This window comes from Leucopleurus acutus, assembly GCF_964270905.1.
Source record: "Leucopleurus acutus genome assembly, chromosome: X".
NCBI lineage: Eukaryota > Metazoa > Chordata > Mammalia > Artiodactyla > Delphinidae > Leucopleurus > Leucopleurus acutus.
This window is the reverse complement of record NC_139148.1, coordinates 81626906-81646396: the sequence shown is the minus strand read 5'-3', so window position 1 is coordinate 81646396 and position 19491 is coordinate 81626906. Positions and strand designations below refer to the sequence as shown.

General features: G+C 35.7%; 1 pseudogene across 1 annotated transcript; it reads left to right on the top strand.

Annotated features, from left to right (window-relative positions):
* The first annotated feature begins 12383 nt into the window (after positions 1–12383).
* LOC309978020 (vigilin-like) lies at positions 12384–18720 on the top strand (annotated as a pseudogene). Its single transcript has 4 exons — positions 12384–12419; positions 14603–15222; positions 15293–17075; positions 17298–18720. The product of its transcript is annotated as a vigilin-like (transcript).
* Positions 18721–19491: the final 771 nt, after the last annotated feature.

Genomic DNA, 19491 nt, shown 5'->3' with positions numbered 1-19491 from the left:
TTGGCTTCCTTTATTATTATATAGTGTGATAATTGTTTGATTTACATTTTCAGTTCTGGAATTTTTAAAAATGTAGTTGTAATGGTCTATTTCAGCAACCTTCTTTATATCTGTTTGTCATTCTATTATTGCTCCTTCTAAATCATTCATTTTTTTATCTCTTTAATCATATATTTTATACCATAATGTTTCTGTGCCTTGCTTTCTCTTTTCTCTTTTTGTTTTTATATTTTTACTTATACCATACATGTACCATATTTATATATATTTAATATCCTAGCCTAGGCCAATCCTAGTACTGTGAGCATGTGGATATCTTGGTTAGTATTTTCATTGTGATGTCAGTCCCTCAAAGTTCTAGATTGCTTTGGCAGCCTTCTTGTGCACAGTGTTATAGAGCCAACATAGATCAGTCTGATTATTCACCCTTTCCAGGTAATAGTTTTACCTTTCCTGGAATTTTTTTTTGATTTCTAACTTTATTCTTGTCCTTTGAAAGTTCTACAAAATTATTTGTAAATATTGGTTTCTTTCCTTTAATATTATTCTGATATATCATGTGATATTTGTTTGGTTTATATTTTTAGTTCTGGATGTTTTATTTTTCTATCTTTAAAATTCTAATTGTAATGATCTATTTTTCAGCACCCTCCGTTATTAGCCATTGTCACTCTATTATCACTCTTTGCAAATTATTCTCTTCTTATCCCTTTAATCACCATATATTTTGAACCATAATGTCTGTATACTTTATCCTCTCTTTGGTTATGTCATTGAATTTATATCTATCACTTGTATATATATTTAATATATTAGCCTCACAATAGTACTCATAATATCTAGTACTCTAGGTGTATGGCCAAACTGGTTGAATTTTTCAATGTAAGGTCATAGAGTCCCTCAAAATTCAAAGCCTCCCAGGTAAATTTCTGATGCAAAATGAGAGTGCTATCTCACATAAGTCTGACAATTCAGCCTTGGCAGGTCACACTTTTTTCTTCATTCCTGATTTTTGAAAGTGTGTCAGATGCATCTATATATTGCCATGTTCTAACTAGCCTTCTTCTGGTACATATTTATAATCTATTCTCACAACTTATACTTATTTATGAATTTAGGATCACCATACCTTTAAACCTATAATTACTAATTATACTAATATTATGTATTTTTAAATTTTAATATCATGTATATATCAATGTATATAAATATAAATTATATGTCTACATATATAGTTATTTAACTTTCATCTATTACTTGAGTGCAGTGTAACTTTAATATGCTAGTATGGACATTATCACCACTATAGACATGTTTCCACCTTGGTTGAACTTTATGTTAGATCACAAAGTCCATCAAAATTCTGTCTAAGTTGCCTTGGCATCCCTTGCATGTATAGTGGTTTAATGCCTGCTCAGACCAGTCTGCTAATTCACCTTCTGCAGTTATATTTGTTCCTTTTTGGATTTTTGCAGGAAACTTCTACTGGATTGTGTTTTAATATTTGTCTGATGATGATGGATGACAATATTTTTTTTAGCCACTTCTGTTTATGCCAACCTTTTTTTATCTCTCCTCATAATTCATCTTTTATATGGTCTATTTTCCCACAAGCATTTTATAACCTATTTTCTCTTTTTTTTAGAGTTACAAGTTTTATTTACAAGTTGAGTAGAGTATATCTTAAGTTAACTTGGTTGGGTTTAATATTTTCTGTCACATAGTTACCCAACATTTTGCACAGATTGCCTGAATAGCGTGTAGATGCATAGTGCTTTAGCAATAACTTACAGCAGTCTAATAATTCACCATTTACAGGTAAAAGATATACAAATACACACACTCTCACACACACATGCACACATGAGGGTGTTTGTAGTAATGTACAGTAATATATTGATGGTGAAATTTAAAATTCAACAGACAGACCAATGTCTTTTCATTATAAAATCACTTAAAACAACAATCCATATTTATTCAGCACTTTCTGATGCAATCATTAAGCCATTTTTGTAACTGTCAGATTGCCACGTTTTAAAATATTTGTAAGGCTTTCTGAGGGTATTGTGTGTGTGGTATGAGTGTGTGTATCTTTTATTCTTAGTGCCAAAACCCATCAATAAAAACTAAAAAGCTCTTACTTTTTACATTTCAACAGGTTTATGGTCAAAGCAGAATATTAAAAAAAAAAAGGCTGCTGAATTTGGGAGTAAATAAACCTTTCATTAAACAATTCAAATTCTATTTAGAAATACTAATGATAATATACATTAGTCTCTGCTTGGACACATATTGTACTATAATTTCTTTTGTACTGTAATTTTTTATTAAGGTATTTATTAATTCTTAGTAACAGTTGATCCATTTATTTTGAGAACATATCAAAGAAAATCCTTTTGAACTTTTCTGACAATATTATTGCATGAAAGAGTCTGAGTATCTAAATTTCTAATTTGGAGGAGAGATCTTTTCTTTGGTCTTAAAATCTCATATAAATAAACTACATTCCAATGTCCAGTCAGTTATGGCTTTTAATAGGGAATGCTGTATTTTAAGTACAGATCATTGCAGGTTTTGAGAAATGGAAGTCTAAAATTTTTGTCCTCAGCTTTTTCATTCATAACCAGGCAAATTAGCAGTTGCAAGAAATTGTCATCTCAAATTACTTAGACAAACTACCATATGACCCAGCAACCCCACTCCTGGGCATATACCCTGAGAAAACCATAATTCAAAAAAGTCATGTACCACAATGTTCATTGCAGCACTATTTACAATAGCCAGGATATGGAAGCAACCTAAGTGTCCATCGACAGATGAATGGATAAAGAAGATGTGGCACATATATACAATGGAATATTACTTCACCATAAAAAGAAACGAAATTGAGTTATTTGTTGTGAGGTGGATGGGCCTAGATACTGTCATACAGAGTGAAGTAAGTCAGAAAGAGAAAAATACTGTATGCTAACACATATATATATAGAATTTAAAAAAAGAAAAAAAAAGCTTCTCAAGAACCTAGGAGCAGGACAGGAATTAAGACGCAGATGTAGAGAATGGACTTGAGGATACGGGGGCGGGGGGGAAGGGTAAGCTGGGACGAAGTGAGAGAGTGGCATGGACATATATACACTACCAAATGTAAAATAGCTAGCTAGTGGGAAGCAGCCGCATAGCACAGGGAGATCAGCTCAGTGCTTTGTGACCACCTAGAGGGGTGGGATAGGGAGGGTGAGAGGGAGATGCAAGAGAGAGGAGATATGGAGATATATGTATATGTATAGCTGATTCACTTTGTTATAAAGCAGAAACTACCACACCATTGTGAAGCAATTTTACTCCAATAAAGATGTTAAAAATATTATTTAGGCAACTTGTAAGGTAAGTTTCTAATTTTAGAAATTTACCAACCAAAGAGATAGTGAAGATTACTGGATTTGTAGAGAACATAAGATAAGAGAATATATTAAACATTTTTTAAAGATATCTTTTTTTTTGTTGTTGTTCTTCTCAAAACTTATTTTTGCATGAAAGCATGTTTAGAAAAATCTTGATTACTCTTGGGAGAATGACTTAAACATGGGTAATGTTTACAAAATTGAATAGAAATACCTCTCTCCACTTAATGGCTTTCTAAAAAACTATATCATGTTTATAGTCAGTGCTTTAACTATGAGAAAATATTTATTATTTGGAGGTATATTTTCTGTTAAGGAAAATACAGAACTTGGAGTAGCCTCCTCCCCTCCACTCACATATATTTTCATTCATGGTAATTTCTTAAAATAATTATTTTCCAACTGTTTTCAATGTGATTTTAGATAACTTACAGTATAATGTGTCCAATAAGTTGGGAAATTGTGTTCACTATATATTTTTCTTGTATGTTTGAAAAAATCTGAAGAAAACACTACTTGTTTAATTTTGTTAACCTATTTATTTTCTAAATTTATCTAGTCAATGATTTGTTTTCTGGTATTACTAGGAACATCTTGTGGAAGTATTCTTCTTCCAGGTATATTTTAAATATCATTGCCTTAAAAAGGAGAGTTTTAAAATATTATCTTGTTACTTTTTTAACTAATGAAGATTCTCTTGTGATGTCCCCTTTTTCATGGTTGATATTAGTAATTTGTATCTTTTTTAAGAATGATAAGTATGACTAGAGGTTAATAAGTTTTGTTGATTTTTTTACAAACTCTTGATTTTGTTGATTTTCAGTATTGTTTTTCTGTTTTCTCTTTAAAGTATTTGTACCCTTTATTGTTTGCTTTTTTCCCTATAGTTTATGTTTTTTTTTCTTTTTTAGTTTCTTAAGATGGAAGCCATATCACTGATTTGGATTTTCTTTTCTATTTTAGGCATTTATGGGTATAAATTTACTTTTATGTTTTTAACTACATCCAGCATATTTTGATATCCTATCATTTCATTCATTTCAAAACATTTATATTTATATTAAAACCTAAACTGTACATTTTTTGATATGGGATTTTCGAGACTCTGTAGAGAGGAGGGCAGCCTGAGACACATATCAGGAAAGTCACACTAACAGAGACATTATTCTTCTAACTGAAAATTTTTAATGAATAACATTTTACAATCCTGGGTAAGTCCATTAGTTATAGCTCACTTTTTATGAACATATATAATGAAATGTAAGAGAGTTATTTTAAAAAGGTATGAACCCCAGTCATTTATTATCAAATTTACATCTGCTTCATAAGTTCTGAGTGCAAAAACTCCTAATAAAGTATTGATATAGAGAGAAACTTCAATTGATTAAAGCACAATTTGATATATTAAAAGTGTAGTACCATTGAATCCTATCCCTGAGCCTAAATCCATTAGTTAAACGTATCCTTATACGTATATTCTAAAGACTTTACTATGCACATGCAAAATACACATACCTAATATTCACAATATATAGCATCATTAAAGATTTAGATGTGATTTTTAAATATAGAGACAGTATGATGCTATAAAAATATTAAACATATTTAACTTATTTTTGTTATTGATGTCTATATATATGAGTACATGTTAATTTCTTTTATATAATCACATATTCAATATTCCATTGAATGGATTAATATATCACAAATATGTAAGCATCTTTTTAATTTATGGTTATGGTTTTGGTCTTAAATTGTTTATTAATGGGACAGTTCTGTTATGAGGATCCTGAAAAATGTTCCCTGATAGATATAGGCATGTGTTTCTCTTAGAAATTTGACTCTGGAGTAAAGGGTGTGTACAATTTATCAATGATATATATTGACAAATGCTCCAAAAGCTGCTTCTAACAATTGACATTTGCATTAGTAGCATGCCCATCCCCCACATCCTAGTCCAATGCTAATTAAAGTGTGGTTCATTGACCAGTACAGTTCCAAGAATTGTTTGGTACAGGTCAGCAGCAAAATAAATACACTAATTGAAAGTAAGAATTGTCCTAGTCCAAACTTATTGTGGTTAAACTTTTTAATATTTGCTAATATTATGAAAATGGTAATATTATGGATAGTTTATTTGTGTTTTCATAAGTATTAGAGAAACTGAATTAATTTTTTCTTTTGGTCATTCACATTTTCTCTTTTGTTTACATAAGGCACTTATTTTCCTGCTGCATTGTTGTATTGATTTCTTTTTTTATCTATATCATTCTTTATTTATTGTCCAAGATGCCAAGATAAAGCATAACATGAGGTCATAATTTCAGTTTTTCTTTTTTTTTAAATTTTTATTGGAGTATAGTTGATTTACAATGTTTTGTTAGTTTCTCCTGTACAGCAAAGTGAATTGGTTATATATATATATCCACTTGTTTAGATTCTTTTCCCATGTAGGTCATTACAGAGTATTGAGAAGAGTTCCCTGTTGTCTACAGTAGGTCCTTATTAGATATCTATTATATATATAGTAGTGTGTATTTACCTCTATTGAGATTTCTTACATTTTCAACCACTCATCTAATTTCACCAGCACTCGTAAATATGATTCACTTCTGTCTGAGAAACCCAATCCCTCTATTTTTTTTAACATCTTTATTGGAGTATAGTTGCTTTACAATGGTGTGTTAGTTTGGGCTGTGTAAAAAAGTGGATCAGCTATATGTATACATATATCCTCATATCCCCTTCCTCTTGCATCTCCCTCCCACCCTCCCTATCCCAGCCCTCTAGGTTGTCACAAAGCACCGAACTGATCTCCCTGTGCTATGTGGCTGCTTCCCACCAGCTATCTATTTTACATTGGGTAGTATATATAAGTCCATGACATTCTCTCATTTCGTCCCACCTTACCCTTCCCCCCACCGTGTCCTCAACTGCATTCTCTACGTCTGCATTTTCATTCCTGTCCTGCCCCTAGGTTCTCCATAACCTTTTTTTTTTTAGATTCTATATATATATGTGTTAGCATATGTTATTTGTTTATCTCTTTCTGACTTACTTCACTCTGTATGACAGACTCTAGGTCCATCCACCTCACTACAAATATCTCAAATTTGTTTCTTTTTATGGCTGAGTAATATTCCATTGTATATATGGGCTACATATTCTTTATCCATTCAAACCACCACTGGTTTGGTGGTGTTGAATTCTCTTAGCTTTTGCTTGTCTGTAAAGGTTTTAATTTCTCCATCAAATCTGATTGAGATGCTTGCTGGCTAGAGTAATCTTGGTTGTAGGTTTTTCCCTTTCATCACTTTAAATATGCCCTGCCACTCCCTTCTGCCTTGCAGAGTTTCTGCTGAAAGATCAGCTGCTAACCTTATGGGCATTCCCTTGTATGTTATTTGTTGTTTTTCCCTTGCTGCTTTTAATATTTTTTCTTTGTATTTAATTTTTGATAGTTCGAGTAATATGTATCTTGGCGTGTTTCTCCTTGGATTTATCCTGTATGGGGCTCCACAGACTTGATTGACTATTTCCTTATCCATATTAGGGAAGTTTTCAACTGTAATCTCTTTAGATATTTTCCCAGTCCCTTTCTTTTTCTCTTCTTCTTCTGGGACCCCTATAATGCGAATGTTGGTTCATTTAATGTTGTCCTAGAAATCTCTGAGACTGTCCTCAATTCTTTTCATTCTTTTTTCTTTATTCTGCTCTGCAGTAGTTATTTCCACTATTTTATCTTCCTGGTCACTTATCCATTCTTCTGCCTCAGTTATTCTGCTATTGATTCCTTCTAGAGAATTTTTAATTCCATTTATCATTTGTTTATTTAATGTTTAATTTCATCATTGTTTGTTTGCTCTTTATTTCTTCTAGGTCCTTGTTAAACATTTCTTATATTTTCTCCATTCTATTTCCAAGATTTTGGATCATCTTTACTCTCATTACTCTGAATTCTTTTTCAGGTAGACTGCTTATTTCCTCTTCATTTGTTTTGTCTGTTGGGTTTTTACCTTGCTTCTTCATCTGCTGTGTATTTCTCTGTCTACTAGTTTTGCTTAACTTACTGTGCTTGGGGTCTTCTTTTTTCAGGCTGCAGGTTCATAGTTCCTGTTGTTTATGGTGTCTGCCTCCAGTAGGTTAGATTGGTTCAGTGGGTTGTGTAGGCTGCCTGGTAGAGGAGGCTGGTGCCTGTGTTCTAGTGCATGAGGCTGGATCTTTTCTTTCTGGTGGGCAGGACCGCATCCATTAGTGTGTTTTCAGATGTCTGTGACCTTATTATGATTTTAGGCAGCCTCTCTGCTAATGGGTGGTGTTGTGTTCCTGTCTTGCTAGTTGTTTGGCATAGGGTGTCCAGCACTGTAGCTTGCTGGCTGTTGAGTGGAGCTGGGTCTTAGCATTGAGATGGAGATCTCTGGAAGAGCTCTCGTCGATTGATATTATGAAGGGCTGGGAGGTCTCTGGTGGACCAATGCCCTGAACTCGGCTCTCTCACCTTAGAGACTCAGGCCTGACACCTGGCCAGAGCACCAAGACCCTGTCAGCCACATGGCTCAGTAGAAAAGGGAGAAAGAACAGAAAGAAAGAAAATAAATAAAATAGTTATTAAAATAAAAAATTTAAAAAATATTATTCAATTAAAAAATAAATGTAATAAAAAGAGAGCAACCAAACCACTAAACAAATCCACCAATGATAACATGTGCTAAAAACTATACTAAGATAAACATAAAAATCAGAAACTAGTCAGTCGCATACAGCAAACCCAAATTCTACAGTGGTTCCCAAAGTGCATGGACTCAGTTTTGGCATGATTCGTTGTCTATTCAGGTGTTCCACAGATGCAGGGTACATCAAGCTGATTGTGGGGATTTAATCCACTGCTCCTGAGGCTTCATGGAGAAATTTCCCTTTCTCTTCTTTTTTCACACAGCTCCTAGGGTTCAGCTTTGAATTTGGTCCTGTCTCTGCATGAAGGTCACCCTCTGGTGTCTGTTCTTTGCCCAGACAGGAGGGGGTTAAAGGAGTGACTGATTAAGGGTCTCTGGCTCACTCAGACTGGGGGGATGGAGAGGTATAGAATGCTGAGCCAGCCTGTGGCGGCAGATGCTCCCACGATGTTGCAACAGCCTGAGGTGTGCTGTGTGTTCTGGAGAAGTTGTCCCTGGATCGCAGTATGCTGGCAGTGGCAGGCTGCACAGGCTCCCAGGAGGGTAAGTGTGGATAGTGATCTGCGCTTGCACACAGGATTCTTCGTGGCTGCAGCAGCAGTGTTAGCATTTGACGCCTGTCTCTGGTGTTCGTGCTGATAACTGTGACTCGTGCCTGTCTCTGAAGCTCGTTTTGGTGGTACTCTGAATCTCCTCTCCTCACACACCCTAAAACATTGGTCTCTTGCCTCTTAGGCAGTTCCAAATGCTTTCCCTGGACTTCCTTCTGGTTAGCTGTGGTGCACTAGCCCCCTTTCAGGTTGTGTTCATGCAGCCAACCCCAGTCTTCTCCCTGGGATCTGACCTCCAAAGCCCAAGCCTCAACTCCCAACTGCCCCCACCCCCATCCCCCGCCCCACCAGGTGAGCAGACAAGCCTCTCAGACTGGTGAGTGCTGGTTGGCACTGATCTTCTATGCGAGAATCTCTCCACTTTGCTCTCTGCACCCCAGTTGCTGGGCTTTCCTCTGTGGCTCTGAAGCTTCCCACTCACCCACCCCCCAGTGAAAAGGTTTCCTAGTGTGTGGAAACTTTTCCTCCTTCACAGCTCCCTTCCAGAGGTGCAGGTCCCATCCCTATTATTTTATTTCTGTTTTTCCCTTTTTCTTTTGCCTTACCCAGGTATGTGGGGCGTTTCGTGCCTTTTGGGAAGTCTGAGGTCTTCTGCCAGCGTTCAGTAAGTGTTCTGTAGGAGTTGTTCCACATGTAGATATATTTTTGATGTATTTGTTGGGAGGAAGTGATCTCCATGTCTTACTCCTCTGTCATCTTGAAGGCACTCCTGTATTGATTTTTAAGTGCCTTTTTATGTTCAATAGAATATGCTTTTGCTGTATTTTATTGTTTTATTTTTTCTGCTTGTCATTTGAATTATTAGCCATAAAACATAATTTTTAGTTCTTGGAGCATGACACACCCTACTAGGCAATGAAAATACAGCAATGAACAAACAAATTCTTGAAATCAAGGAACTTACATCCTAATGTGTGTGTGTGTGTGTGTGTGTGTGTGTGTATGTGTGTGTGTGTATTAGGAAGCATAGCGATAGACCCTAACTGTGTCACTGAAGTAAATAAAATAGTAAAGAAAAGAGCAAAGTGATAGAGTGAAGAGTTTATTTAGTTAGGTCAGGCAGAGAAGTCATCTTTTAGGAGATATTTGAGTTAAGATGATGTTTGAAGTGAATGATAAGAGGAGGAAAGTACAGGAGACTTGGAAATAGGAGATTTGCAAATGGATGAACTAGCAAATGGTAAGGCTTTGAAGAATAATTGCACAAGACATGGCCAAACAACAGATGGACCAATGTAGCAGTAACATAATAGAAACATGACTGGTAGATGAGACAATTGAGGTTGAAAGGGATTGTGTCCTAAAGGATTTAAAAGGTCAAAAAGAATTAGATAAAATGTCTTTTCATAGATAAAAATAATCAAGCATTGGTAATTTCATACAGTTTTACTTAATAGTTTTATTTTATTCTAATTGCAGTGGGAACCCACTCAACAGTATTAAGGACAAGAGTATGAGTTTATTGATGCTTTATCAACTTTTTGACTGTTATTTATCATTTTTTAAACATTTTTATTGAGATATAATTGATATATAACATTATGTATCATTTGGGTGATCAACATGTTGATTTGATACATTTGTATATTGCAATATAATTGCCACAGTGATGTTAGCTAACACCTCTAACATGTCATGTAATTATCATTTTTTTGTGGTGGGAACAAGTAAGATATAGTCTCTTAGGAACTATGGAGTTTATAATACAGTATTGCGTATATCACTATGCTGTTCATTAGACTCCAGGGTTTATTTATCTAGTAGTTCCAAGTTTGTACCCTTAAACAACAGATCCCCAATTCCTCCACCCCCAGCCTCTGGTAACAAATATTGTACTCTGCTTTTACAAGTTCAGCTTAAGTTTCCACATATAAGTGAGACCATATAGTATTTGTCTTTCTCTGTCTGACTTGTCTCACATAGCATCTTTAGAGTCAAAGTGAGTATCTGGTAAGCAGCATACAATGTGCTCTTGCTTTAAAAAATAAATCCAGCCAGCCATTCTGTGGCTTTTGATTGTTAAATTATACCCATTTACACTAAGAGAAATTATTGATATGTAAGGACTTACCAATGCCATCAATTGCTTTCTGGATGTTTTGTATCCATTGTTTCTTTTTCCTTCTGTTTCTGCCCACCTCTGTAAAATGGTGATTTTCATATTAGTATGCTCTGTTTCCCTTTTCTTTATCATTTGTTCATTTACTCTAAGATCTTGCTTTGTAGTTACCATGAGGCTTACATAAAATATTTCATAGAGAAAACAGTCAATTTCAAGGTGATAGCAACTTAATCTTGATCACTTACACAAACTTCGTTCTTTCACTCCCTGTCTTTTATTTTTGATGTCACAATTTACCTCCTTTTATATTGTATATTTGTTAACAAATTATAGTAGCTATAATTATTTTTAATAGTCTTCTCCTTTAACTTTTATATTATAGTTAAGTGGTTAACACACAATCCTATTAAAAGTTGCAGTTTTCTAAGTGTGACTGTATATTTAACTTTACCAATGTTTTATATACTTTCAAGTGTTTTCATGTCACTGAGTAGTGCCATTTTGTTTAAGCTTATAGAAATCCTTTTAGCATTTCTTCAAAGGCAGGTCTTGTAGTAATAAATGCTGTCAGATTTTTGGCAAGAAAAGTCTTCATTTTTCCTTCAGATCTGAAGGATAACTTTACTAGATAGAATATTCTTGGTTTTCAAATTTTTCATTCAACACTTTAAATATGTTATTACACTCTCCCCTGGCCTGTAGTGTTTCTGCTGAGAAATCTGCTGATTGCCTAATGGAGGTTTCTTTTTAAAGAGTTACAATTTCCCCCCACTTGGCTCCTTTTAGGATTCTCTATCTTTGATTTTTCACAGTTTCATCTAATGTGTCTTGGAGAATGTACTATTGCACTGAGATAATAGAATTATCTATTGACTTTGTCAACTTGGACTTTCAAGTCTCACTCCAGGTTTGGGAAGTTCTCAGCTATTATTTCTTTAAATAAAGTTTCTGCCCCTTTCTCCGTCTCTTCTCCTTTTGGGATCCTGATTACTCTAATTATTGTCTCTTGATGGAATCACATAAATCACTTAGTCTTTTATTGTTGTTCTTTCCCCATTCATTTCTGTTGTTGCTCAACTTTGACTGGGTTATTTCAAAATTCCTGTCCTTTAGCTCACTTCCATTCTTTCAATTCTTTCTTCCATTTGCTTTACTCTGATACAGATGCTCTCTATTACATTTCTCATTTAATTCATTGAATTCTTCAGCTCCACAATTTCTGTTTGGTTCTTATTACATTTTCTATGTCTTCAGTAAATATTTTGTTTATGTATTTTTTTCCTGATTTCATTGAATTGTTTTTCTGAGTTTTCTTGTAGCTCACCGGGTTTCTTCAAAACAGCTATTTTGAATTCTTTATAAGCTAAATTGCAAAAATCTGCCATTGAGATCAGTTATTGGATATTTATTGTTATCTTTCGGTGATGATATGTGTCCTTTATTTTCTTGTTCCTGAGAAACCTCTCTTATTTCCCAGAAGGTGGTGTTATAGCTCAAGTTTGTGGTTTCTCCCTTGCCCACAATCCTGGTCTGTTTTTCTGATAGCACTTTTTACCAGACTTGCTTTCACCATTGCACTTGGGAGCATGTGGCCAGAGTGGGAAGAGGTGTGAGTTTAGCATTTGCACTATTAGGGATGCCTGCAAACCTGTTGAGGAGATCTTCAGGACAGGTACTCCCAGAGTCTCCTGGGTGGACCTCCTGTTAAAGTCCTGAGCACAGTCAGCAGGAACTATATCACTTTAATGCACTTTGATATTCACTGACTTTTTCCCAATCTTCTTCCTCCTCCCAACCATGGAGCTTCTGCCTTAGTACTCTGAGTTCTGCTGGAAAGAAATGTGTTTCTCCAGCAGCATCCTGCACTAGTGGGATAGCTGAGCAATGTGTGCTCTCCTTTCTTCTCACAGAAGAGGTTAAAGTTGCCAGATATTTCAGCCCTGTGCAGTGTTGCCTTGGGGGAGGGTGACACTGGGAAAATTCCTGATACCATCTCCACTGTGACCAAACAGGATTTTTTTTGTTTTTTGCTCCAGTGACATGTTGGAATTTCCACCCCAGGAAGCCTGGACTTTTGCAAAATCTCTCTCATCTGTAGGTATCTGACCAGGTCAGCACTCTCCATGGTTTGTTTGTTTGTTTGTTTGTTTTGACTGTGGTGAGAGGGGTTGAGGCAGGTTTGCTGGCTCTTCTAGTTCCACAGCCCATACCGATATCTGTTTACCTCCTACCAGATGCACAGGTGGGTGAGACTCCTTCCATATCCCTTGGTATACTGTGCTGGATCCCACAACTCCCACAAAGGTGTTTTTGTCCGTGGATGGATGTTTAATTCATTGTTTAAAAAGGGAGACAAAAAGGAAGAATGTTTTATACCACAATGATGCTGACATCACCTCTTATTTGAATGTTTTGTAGAAAATAGGTCATAAGAAGCCAAGAGTAGGAGTGGTATAGCAATTCAATACTTGTTACAGTATTGACATGCTGGCTTAAACTAAGAATGTAGAATGGAAATGATGAGAATAGATCAGACTTAGATTAACAAGAATGTTCTTACTTTACATGTGTTATGTGAAAGAAAGTGAGAAGTCAAAGATGATGCCAAGTACTTGGCCTGAGAAATAGGAGAAAACCCTGGGGACATTTTCTGAGTTTCAGAATATTCCAAGAAGAGAAAGTCTGGGGACAAAATCAAGCGTTCACTTGATATATTACATTTGAAAGGACTATTAGACATTCAAGTGATGATATGAAGAAGGTTTATGCATATACACATTGCATTTCAGGGTTGGAGTAGTAGATTTGAGGATCATCAGTCTGTCAATGATATTCAATGTTATGAGTGTAAACTACATCACATATGGAAAAAATATAGACAAAGAAAGGAGTCCAAAAGAGCATCCTGTAACACTTGGGTATATAGAGTCCCAGTGGAGGTCTTGGAGCCAGGAAAGAAGATTGAGTTACAACAGTCATTAAGGTAAAAGTAAATAGAATTGAAGCATTTTTGAGCAATTAAAAGGAATATACTACTGATATATGCTATAATATGGTTGAATCCAAAAACCGGATTGTAAAGGCAAAGAATCAAGGTACAAAAGACCCTCTTATACTGTTTGATAATATTTTTATTTAATGTCCAGGAAATGCAAGTTTATAGAGGAAAAATAAATAAATTAGTTTTGTCTGGGTGTGGAAACAGGATTACCTGCAAATGAGCATGAGGAAGCTCTTTCGGGTGATGGAAATGTTCTTAGCCTGGGTTGTTGTGATGGCTGTACAGCACTGTAAATTAACTAAAAATCATTAAATTGTATGCATAGACTATGTGAATTTTATAGTATATAAATTATTCTTCAAAAAGCTATTAAGAAAATAAGGAAACCCTGTAAATATGGTATTATTGAAGACTAGAGAATTATATTTTTCCAAAAATAATTTGCAGTCAATAGTGCCAAAGGTCAAAAAATGATGGCACTGGGTAAGGCAAAATGAGGTTTGAGATGACTCTGATAAGAATAATCAAAAGATATATTTCTCTTCTTTAACAAAATGGTGGCTGTTTCCTCACAGTCCCTATAATTTGAACCTTATCTTGGTACTCTCATAACAGTAGAATAGATGAACCTTGGATATTTTTATGAGTTCTATAAATATTAGGATTTCAATTTTTATTGATTTGAGTTTATAGATTAATTTGGAAAGGAATTATGCCTTTAAAATATTTATTTTTCCCACACAGTATTATGCAAAAAGGCAGCTACAGGATGAATTTTCTGGCTACTGACCATGTAGCTGCAACACCTCTAAATAATTAAAAATCAACTATGAATTACAAAGAAAATTTAACAGCACCCAAGTAGATACATTCAAAAAGATAATGATTTTACTGCTTTAAATTCAGAAGAGGATCTTGACACGCCAAACTCCAAAGATAAATTTGCTGAACTTCTAGAGAAAACAAGTTGGTTGGAAAATGCTCAGGAGCCTGCTGCATCCTCAAACAATAATAGTCAACTTATCATGACATCAGTCATCACTCAAGGTTTTATGTGCCTCTGGAGGAGAAACACTATGTTAATCTGTTTGAGGAAGGTACACAAGCAAAATTCTATCTAGACTTCATGCAAAGAACTGGTGCCAACCTAGAAATAACTTTTGTCAAAAACCAATGCCTCTACATTATAGTCTCTGGTAAGCCAGAATCTGTCACGAAAGCTCAGGAGGAGATTTTTGCATGTTTTAAGAAACAAGTTTTAACTACAGCTTCCATTCCCAAAGAACATCTTTGCTTTGCTAGTCTTGCTAGGCAAGATTGGTGAAAAACTGCAAGACCTAGAACAAAAAGCTGCAACCAACATTCAGACCTTATGCCCAGTTAACCACAGCACCTGGATCAATACTATTGGCACCAAAGAGATCATGAAAAAGCCTCCACATGAAGTCTTACTTATGTCTACTGAACAAGACAAGTGTGTCTACTGAACAAGACAAGTCTTACTTATGTCTACTGAACAAGACCTTATGCCCAGTTAACCACAGCACCTGGATCAATACTATTGGCACCAAAGAGATCATGAAAAAGGCTCCACATGAAGTCTTACTTATGTCTACTGAACAAGAAAGGTTAGATGTGGGAAAAGCATTTCATCCTTTCATTGCTGGACCATCCAATAAAACTTTTGACAGAATCCTACAGGAAATGGAGGACCACATCCACATCTCACCATCTAGTGCCAATCAGATACAAATAAGCTTTCCTGGAAAAAAGCAACAACTAGATCAGGATCAGGCTTGTGTAAAGAAGATTTTTGACAATACTACAGAGAAAACCACATCCATAGATGTGGAGAGGAAGTTGCAGCACAAATGTACATAGGTCCCCAAAATAATTCCATCCAGGAGATCCTGGAAAGAACTGGAGTTTCAATAGAGATCTCACCCTCACAGAGCATGTCAGATTCTGTGACATATCATTGTAAGCCTGAAAGTTTAAGGAAGGCATTTACTGAAGCCTACTCAAATACCAAAGTTTACACTCTTTCCTCTATCTCTGTACCTTCCTGGCTTCACAGATTTGTTATTGGTAAGAAAGGTTATAATATATCTACAATTACTTAGAACATGCCAAAAGTTCACATACATTTTACTGGAGAAGATAAAATTACAATAGAAGGGCTGACAGAAGATGTTAATTATGCTAAAGAACAAATTGAGGTCATAGTAAAAGATCTTATTAACAGGATGGATTATGCAGAGATTAATGTTGACTATAAGTTTCACAAACTCCTGACAAGGAAGAAAGGTGTTATCATAAATGGGATTAAAGAAAGGAATAAAGTTTCTGTGCTAATCTCACCTGAAAATGCAAAGAATAACTAGATCAGCATTGAGAGGGAATCTCATGGTGCCCAACAGGCCAAGAAAGAACTTCTTGAACTTGCTTCTCATTTAGAAAATGAGCACAATGACTTAATCATTGAGCAAAGATTTCACCACGCAATCATTGGGCAGAAAGGTGAATGGATACATGACATCCGTAAGAAGTTTCCAGAGGTTCTAATTACTTTTCCTGACCCAGCACAAAAAAAAAGTGACATTGTCCAAATTAGAGGACCAAGAAATGAATTAGAAAAATGCATGTAATATTTGGAGAATGTGGTGACAGACATTGTAGAAAGTACCTATTCCATAACTATTCTCATCTTCAAAAGGCTTCACAAAAATATCATTGGAAAAGGAGGTGCAAACATCAAAGAAATCTGTGCAGCAAGCAACACCAAAATTAATCTTTCATTAGCAAATAGCGACTCAGAAAATATTGTCATCAGTGGAAAGCCAGCAAACTGTGAAGTGGCTCGTGATTTGATTCTTTCAATTCAGAAAGATATAGCCAATATTTCAGAACTAGAAATTTCTATTCCTTCCAATCTACACAGATCCTTTATTGACTCTAAAGACGGTTTGATTGGTGCAGTCACGGAAGAATGTGGAAGTATCCATATCCACTTTCCAAAAAACAACTCGGGACTTCAAAGAGTCGTTATTAGGGGACCTGACCAAAATGTGGAGGTGGCCAAGAAAAAGCTGCTGCAACTAGTAGAAGAGCAAACCAAGAGTTATTCTGTGGTCCTCCATTTCAAGCCAGAGTATCATAAATTCCTCATGAGTAAAAATGGAGGCAATGTTCCCAAAGTCTGTGAAGAGACTAGAGCATGTATAATTTTCCCTATCCCTGAGGACAAGGATCAAGACTTGTTAACTATTATAGGGACAGAGAAGTCTGTCAAAGATGCACAAAAGAAACTAGACCGGGGCTTCCCTGGTGGCGCAGTGGTTGAGAGTCCGCCTGCTGATGCAGGGGACACGGGTTCGTGCCCCGGTCAGGGAAGATCCCACATGCCGCGGAGCGGCTGGTCCCTTGAGCCATGGCCGCTGAGCCTGCGCGTCCGGAGCCTGTGCTCCACAATGGGAGAGGCCACAACAGTGAGAGCCCCGCGTACCGCAAAAAAAAAAAAAAAAAAAAAAAGAAAAAAAAAGAAACTAGACGGTTTAATTACAAATCTAGATAATGTGGTAGAGGACAACATACTGATAAATCCCATGTATGACCAGCACTTTTTTATGCAAAGGGGCCAGGTGTTACAGGAGATGACTGAGGAGTATGGTGGTGTGATTATTAACTTTTCATGTTCAGGAGAACAGAGTAACAAAGTCACAATCAAAGGAGCAAAGCCTGTGTAGAAGCAGTCAATAAACATATTCAAGAGGTTAATGGGGATTTGGACAATGAAGTAGCAACAGAATGTGTTATTCCCCAGAAGTTCCCTCAGTTTTTCATGGGACCAATATGTTCTCGGATCAGACAAATCACTAGAGATTATAGTGTTCAAATCAAATTCCCAGAGAGAGAGGAGATTTCACTTACCAATAAACAGCCAGCTGTTCTAGAAAATAAGGAAAGGGAAAAGAGCACTACAGGAGCTGCTTCTATTTCCCCAACAAAATGTGACACCATATTTATCTCAGGCCAAAAGGAAAAGTGTGAAGCAGCCATGGAAGCCCTTAAGGCTTTAATTCCTGTCACTGCTGAAGTAGATGCGCCCTTTGATCTACATCGTTACATCATTGGTCAGAAAGGAAGTAGGATACGCAAGATAATGGATGAGTTTGAAGTTAATATACAGGTATCAGCACTTGAATTAGAGTCTGATAACATTTCCATCACTGGCCTTGCTGCAAATGTAGAACAAGCCAAGGCTAGATTACAAGAACAAGTCAAAGCTTTACAAACTGAAATAGATGATCGATCATTAAGAAATTTCAGACTCAAGTTCACATTAGACCCCAAATAGTACCCCAAGATCATTGGTCAGAAGGGGTTAGTTATTGCTAAAATTGGTTTAGAGCATAAAGTTACTATCCATTTTCCAAGTAAAGGGAGCAATGAGATACAAGACGAAATCACAAACATTGGATATAAAAATAATACCATAGCCACTCGGGATACAATAATGGAAATGGTGCAAAAGTTTGAAAAAACAGTTACTAAGCAAATTTCACTAAACTATCGTGTTCATGGCCACATTATTTGATCCCGTGGAAAAGCCATTCATAAAATCATGTATCAATTTCAGGTTGACATCTCTTTCCCTCCTAGAGGAGTCCAAGATGCAAACATCGTCACTGTGACTGGACTCCCTAATAAAGTCACAAAAGCAATTAATCACATCCTCAGTCTTGAGGAATATTTTCTGGCTGTTGTTCCAAAGCATGAGTTACAGAAGGAGCATATGAAGAAGGTCACTCTGTGTGATTTAGTCCATATTCCATCCAAGAGTTTTGCAGAAAAAGATGTTCCCTGTACTGCAAACACCATTCAAAAGATCCCTGACATGAACAGCTCTGAATATTTTCCAAGCTTGGATCCTCAAGTGGACCCTAAGACTCACCCTTGGAGATGCAAATAATGACCAAAACCCAGAAATTTTTTTCCAGCAAGCTTACTGAAAGATGTCAAAAATTATCTCTAAACAGACCCAACTTCTGGATCATTTGTACATTTCTTATACTTTGACTCCAATACATCTCTCCTAAAATCCTCCAAAATACGTTACAGTGAAAGTGAAGTGCTCAATTCTGTGTGAGTCCAGTAATTACCAATGTAGTGTCTAATTTCCACTCAGGACCTGCCTTTGAAATTTCATTTATGGGACAAACTTTCCATTGTTTTAAAGTTTTAAAAGTATTTCGTTAAAATATTAAACAACTACCACATGCTTCCTGAATTTCATGATCTGCTTAGCATGTCATTGTTCGCTTAACTTTCATTATGAGAACTCAATAATGTGGCAAGGAGATTACATCTGTGTCATCGTCCCAAGGCATAAAGTTTGACTTCACAAAAGCTAAAACTGATTGTTTTAGTTTTTAGCACTGATTAGTGCTAAAAAAATAGCACTGATTATGCTATTTTTACCCTTTTTTCATGTATTCTTATTTGCATTACTCCTGATCTTCTCTTTTGTAGAGTGCAAACAGATTATTTGCCAACAACCAAAATGTTCATTTAATGTGGCTTATAGAATAGAAAGAAAAATAAACTTTGGATATCATGATTAGGTGCTGGCTGTGGTGTTGGAGTGATTGCATATCAAAATTAACATAGCAGTGATGTTAGAAGGGATATGAAAGGCCAAGGAATGTAAAAAATATTATCAGGTTACTTAGAATTGCTTTGG